Consider the following 6,733-nt stretch of genomic DNA (forward strand, 5'->3'; position numbering starts at 1 on the left):
CAAATTACATTTCTCTAACGCAAAATCTCAATCTCCCTCTTCTTTACCTCTATACAAAGACTATTAAAAAAGAAAAAAAAAATAGAAGACCAAATAACAATATAGCAAAATTTAGGATTTTTTTTGTTTTTACAAAGATTAAGAGAAAAGAAGATCTAAAATTCAAAGTTGTATTTAAGTAATATTTAAAAGTTTTTTCTCTTCTCCAAAAAATCTAATACTATTACTACTATACAAGTTTAAGAGTTTTTTCATTTTTTATGAATTTTTTTAATTTTAACATTTGAAATCGTATATAAACTCGAAGCAGATTTGTTCCGCTTTAATTTATTAGGTGATTAAAGATAATATGAATATCTTTTATGATAATTTTAATTAAAATTAAAATTTATATAATTTATTTTACCAAAGATTTAGCTTAATTTTAAAAATTATTATTTTTCATAAAAGTTTCCTAATAGCTTTTAAACTAAACAAAGTTGGGCCAAACTTAAAACTTTATAAAAATAAATAAAATTTCAATGGACTGTATATATTGAGGTTATTTCAATCAACTGCGTTGATGGTATAAGGATGCATAAGCCAAAAAATACAGGGTCCTAAAGTTAACATGTCATCTTATCTTTTTCCTCTTCTTCTAGGGGGAAAAAATGAAAGACAGTCGCATGCACATCTTGTCATTCTTCAGCTAAGGATGAATACAGATATTTTGATTAATTCAGTGTTGTGATTCAGTCCAAAATGAACTTGTTCTATGATAGTTAATGGTCAAATTTGTCTTCTAGGAACCTGTTTTTGATACATTCTCTAGGTTCCGACTTCCAAGATTCCTAAAATTTTGATATTTATTGCCCATCAGCTGCTTAAATTAAATAAACTAACAACAGAATAGCCAAATCTAAATTGTTTTTGTTTTTATAAAAATAAAGAAGATTCAAAATTCAAAACTGTATTCAGGTATTATTTAAAGGTTTTCTCTCTTCTTTAAAAAAATCTAATACTATTGCTAATATACAAATTTGAGAATTTTTTCCATTTTTGTATGGATTTTTTTGATTTTAACATTTGAAATCATATATAAACTCCAAATAGATTTGTTCTGCTTTGGTTTATTAGGTGATTGAAGAATGTATGAATACCTTTTATAGTAATTTTAATTAAAATTAGGGATTATATAATTTATTTTGCCAAAAATTTAGTTTAATTTTAAAAGTTATTATTTTTTATAAAAGCTTCTTAATAGCTTTTAAACTAAAAAAAGTTAGACCAAACTTAAAACTTTATAAACGTAAATAAAATTTCAATGGATTTTATATATTCAGGTTATTTCAATCAACTGCGTAGATGATATAAGAATGCATAAGCCAAAAAATACAATGTCTTAAAGTTAAAGAGTCATCTTATCCTTTTTCTCTTCTTCTAGGGGGAAAAAAAGAAAGACGGCTGCATGCGCATCTTGTCATTGTCCAGCTGAGGACGAATACAGATATTTTAATTCATTTAGTGTTATGATTCAGTCTGAAATGAACTTATTTTATGATAGTTAATGGTCAAATTTATCTTCTAGGAACCTGATTTTGATACATTCACTAGGTTCCGACTTTCAAGATTCCCTAAAATTTTGATATTTATTGCCCATCAGCTGCTCAAATTAAACAAACCATCACCTCTAATAAAGTTTTGATATGTTTTTATTATAGCAACTGCTGGTAGAAAAAAAGGACATGCACATACAGAACTACCCAGAATCGAAACTGTATGAGAGGAACAGCTTTCATTAGGAAGCAAAGCCATGAATGGCAACACATGATGTCAAGTTCAAAACCAGAGAGATATCAGCTGGCAGGTACATGATTCGCGTCTCTGATGGGGCAAAGGATAGATACATGTGGAATCTCTTCTTAAAAATGATTTATCGCACTATTATCATTATCTAAGGTGCATCAGATGAGCAAATGCTGTTCCTTTTCATTGAATTATTGCTTGCGTTTAATGGTTTGTATTTCATTAATTTTTCTAGAGACCATTGACAATCGTATATATAGTTATAGTTGAATTTGCTTGGAAAGTAGAGTGACGAAAGGCAATTCCAAAGCGTACAGTTGCTCAGAGGTTGCGGGACTCGTATTCATCTTGCTATACAAGATAATAATTGCAGTCAGATTTGAATTAGGGGCCCGAGATTGATACATATACTACCAGCTAGGTCCCAAGAGACCAAAACTCCTTGAAATTGACTGCAGATTAACCTCTGGCCACTTAAAGAAACTTCATACCTGACAAAACAAAGGTCAAGTCTCAATTAGTTATCTTTTGATCAATTCCTCATTTTCCATTTGCCTGTCCCGCTCATTGATCGAAGCTATCATACTCAGTAATGAGACAAATGACTGGATGCAGCTATGAAAAGAAGGCAATAGGTAGAGGGCAGCGTTTTCAGATATTCAAGGGCAACCTGGAATTCGTTAATAACTCAACAAGAGGAAGAAACCAAACGTATACGCTGAGCACTAACGAATCAGGAAAGAAATCCTACCGTTACATATGCATGATAAAATCAGGATAGAGAGGACACTCAGGGGGCAATACCTGTTCTGTATATAACAGCAAGATTCATGAAAAACCTAAACCAACTGGCGGAAGACTGGAAGTGAGTTTCACTTTAATCAATTAGGATAAGGAAAAAGAGACTTTTCTTATTGCTTTAAACTGGAAAGGCGGCTGTAAACATGTATACTGAACGCAAACACGTGTTTGAATTATGTACTACTTACTTATATGTGTCGTAACGTGTGGGTTTGGAAATTTGACCGTTAGACGCGGGTGAAAACTCACTAAAAACTAAGAGTCGTTACCAATCTTTTTAATTAAGTACGATTGATCACCTATTGACTCGATTCTAATCGATGAAACCTTAAATTAATTTTAAATCCACCGAAAAGAACCTTAAATTGGTATACGTTTTTCTAAATCTAAATTCGAGAGTACGGTTACACTCGGAAAAGGATTAGCACTCTTGGGACGCCCGTTCTATGAACGGTACCATTTTTAGATTATTCTATTAGGCTTTAATTTTTAATTTCACTATATTTTCTTAGTTATTATTCTCTTATTTTATCTCCTATTTAACTTAAAATGGAATGCAAATATGAGGCAAGATGAAATGCATGGCGTGGGATAAAAATATGTCAGACGAATAACTTTTTATTGAGAACGTTCTCTCAGATCCGCCCATCATACTGGTGGGATCCGGGGTGTTTACTCATTTAAGGAATTATCCAAGAAATTCGCCTTCGCAAATTCGACGAATAAATCCCATCATCGGAATCATCGTACGTTTTCTTTTAAAATAGCATTTTCGTGCATAATGAACCTAATTCGGGCAAAAACCTTTTATTAAAGATGTTTCTTGAGACCTCTTATCATACTGGTGGGACCCGAAGACATCTTTTCACCTAGAAAACTTTTTGAGAAATACCCACATTCGCAAGATCCTCGGAAGTTCCCATCATCGGGGCTTAAACTCGAAAACAGAAATATTTATATGTAATGATATGCATGATACAATATATATGAACATACTATGCTAATGCAATTATCCATTTTTTATTATTAATTATTATTTTCATTTTATTTTATTTTTTATTATCATATTTTTTATTTTTTACTAATTATTATTTTTTTATACTTTACATTTTTTATTTTAAGTTACTCTTATATTTTCCTTTTATAATTAGATAAATTGTTTATGATTCCATGTTACTTTAGTGACAAAAATTTTATATTTTTTTATTTTTATTTTATATTTTAATATTTTTGTATATATTTTTTCTTATATTTTTATATTTTTATTATTATCATATTTTTTCGTAAACAATCTTTTATCCAAACCTAAAGCCTAAAATCTTATTTTATATATCTATGTTTAATTCTTTTTTCTTTCTTATCTTTGTCTTTGTATTTTTTTATAATATTTATTAATTCATAGCTTGTGTCACTTGATATTTAATGCCTAGTTTTAAATTAGTTGTTGCTTTAGATTTTATTATTATTATTATTTATTATTTTTTATCATTTATTATTATTTAATTGTTATTTATATTGCATTTTTATAAGTTTATTATTTTATTATATTTTTGAATTATTTTTATTTATTATTTTTATCTTTTTTTATCTATTATTATTTACTTATTATTTTTATTGAATAACTTTGTATAATCAAATTTTTTATTTATTAAGAATTTCAGGATCTTGAAATCAAGGCCCTCCCATCGTATTGGTGGAGCCTTGATTCAGATTCCGAACCTAGGGAACATGAGCCCGGGATTGCGACTTCTCGCGTCCCGACTAATCATCCCATCATCGGTAGATTATGCTTGTAGTTAATATCATGGTATTTTTGTATTTATTTATTATTTATTTTATTTATTATTATTATTATTATTTTATTTATTATTAGTAAATATTTTCCTAAGCTTCAATTATTTGTATAACTAAACATTCTCTAAAAATATTTTTTATTATTATTATTTTTTATGCTTCATTGTTTCTATATTCTTCCATTTGCATTAATCTCTTAAGTCTTAAAATATCATAAAAAAGATTAAAATTTTATTCTATAATAATTTAGGATTAATTCTACCTAATATTCTTTAAAATGGAAATTATACAAAATGGGCCAAAAAACAAATCCACAAAAGGGTTAGGGATTTACCTTGGTGGGCTAAAAGCGGCCCAAATGGCCAACCCACTACTAGAAGCCCGCGGATCCTGCTCCCCAAAACACACCGTGTTAGTCTCCTGCCCAACAGCCTCCTGCTGCCCAAAACAACGCCGTTTAGTGCTTCAGCCCTAGCTATTTAAACTTCTTTTCTTTTCTCCCTTTTCATTTTCCCCTCTTACTTTCTCTCTCTACCCACCGGATCTCTCTTCCTTCTCTCTACCCAAGTCGTCGGCCACTCTTTCTCCTCTCTTTCCTGCGTCGGCAACTCCTTCTCTTCCTTGCGCCAGCGTCGTCGATTAACGGTCGGCTCTCTCCCAAACAATTCTCTTCCTCCGACCGCCGACCACCCAAAGCTCCGGATCCCTCCAAACCGTCGATCATCTCTCTCTCTTTCCCCCCTTAACGCCGCTCAATCTGATCTCCAGATCTCTCTTAATCGTCAGCCGGTCAGCTCTCTCTCTTTTCCTAAGATCGACGACCGTTCAGATCTCCCCTAAACAGCCCTCTTCTATGCCCACAAGTAACCCGAAAACCCCAAACCTTTCCCCTAAAACCGACGGGATAAAGAAAACCCCAAGGCTCTCTACCCCTTTTTATTTTTTTGGTCTCTCTTTTTTTATTTTAGTTGTGGTTTTTCGACTGCTAGGAAACTTAGGAATTTTTATAGGTTGTTTTTTATTTTTTTTTTGCTTCAGGTTGTGGCTCCCGATCCCCCGGTTGCTACAGTGCTTTATACACTCAACTTTTGACCGAGTGTAGTGCCTCCACTACCCTGCCAGATGAGAATTTTTCACGTCTGGTGGGGTGAGGAGGTGTCTGGCAGGGTGCGTTCGCACCCTGCCAGTTATACCCCTCTCCCCTTTCTCTTTCTTTTTTTTTATTTTTTAATTCATTTTTTTTCTAATTTTATTACAATTTTAGTGTCTACAATATGGTGATGTGATGACAGCCTCATCATCACCTCACTATCTATGTCTCTACCACAGCCCATGGATTGCCTATCTATGTGTGTGGAAGAAACGGAAAAGAAAATAACAAGAGCCAGAATGCCACATGAAAGAAAAGGAACGCGACAGCATCATCTGTATACGTGCAGGCTAGAATATTCCCAGTCAAAGTCACCTAAGATAAAGCCAACAGTAAATGAAAAAGAAGGTCATAGTGATCCTGTCAGGCTCCATAACTTATTTTGTCTGATTGAATCTTAGAGTTTGTTCAAACCTTTCAGCTTCAACCTGTCTGTTCCTTAATTTCTATCTTTGCTTAGCTCTGGAGTTTGATGCACATTAACATTAGTTAATGCCCATTGAACTGTTTTAACTTGTATTGCTCATTCAATAAATTGTTGCTTCTTACCGTATGTAAGTGTTCCTTTTTGTTTATTATTTCATGCTTGACCACCAGATAAAAATTATGAAATAAATGTCATCTAATTTCTAGACTTCTATGAATCCCCAACTTAAGTTGAGGAAGACCACACCCATCTTTTAAACCAATCCCTTTTTGCCCACTTAGATGAGTTGGTCATTCAGCTATATGTCAACAGGTTTGGAGGAACTCCACAGCATCCAAAGTTGGGTGCCACCTTTGTTTTTTGAAAGTTACATTTCATTCATAACAGGGAAGGGAATTCCTTTGTACAACCATAAGAAATTCCAGGCCTGATAAAGATCAGACCTATCCATCTTTTAACATGCTGATTACAAAAAACCACCAGCAAACATTCCCCTGCCTCATAGACAAAAGCCTAAACCTTACCCATTTACAGTTGTGAGCAGTAAACTTACGGTTATCTCAAATACCAATATCATCGCTATCAACAAAAGTTAGTACGAGTAGGAAACCCAGACAGCTTGCCTAGCAAAAGTAATCATCCCTGCATAATATTGGCAAAACGTTATGAGAAATTAATAAGCCCCAATATAGTATTTGAGTCATACTGGGCCAAAAATGAAAATCTTATGTTACAAATTAATCATAAGCTCAACTTTTTTTTTTCCATTACTGCAG

At 32.4% G+C, this 6,733-nt stretch overlaps 1 long non-coding RNA gene across 1 annotated transcript; it reads right to left on the minus strand.

Annotated features, from left to right (window-relative positions):
- Nucleotides 1-1,670: 1,670 nt before the first annotated feature.
- On the minus strand, nt 1,671-5,627 carry LOC148762264 (uncharacterized). Its single transcript, XR_016026988.1, has 2 exons — nt 4,715-5,627; nt 1,671-2,276 (listed from the first exon to the last, which is right to left on the minus strand). It is a non-coding gene; the product is annotated as an uncharacterized LOC148762264 (long non-coding RNA).
- Between the last annotated feature and the right edge of the window lie 1,106 nt (nt 5,628-6,733).

The sequence above is a fragment of the Theobroma cacao genome, chromosome 6, assembly GCF_053813885.1.
Source record: "Theobroma cacao isolate CCN51 chromosome 6, ASM5381388v1, whole genome shotgun sequence".
NCBI lineage: Eukaryota > Viridiplantae > Streptophyta > Magnoliopsida > Malvales > Malvaceae > Theobroma > Theobroma cacao.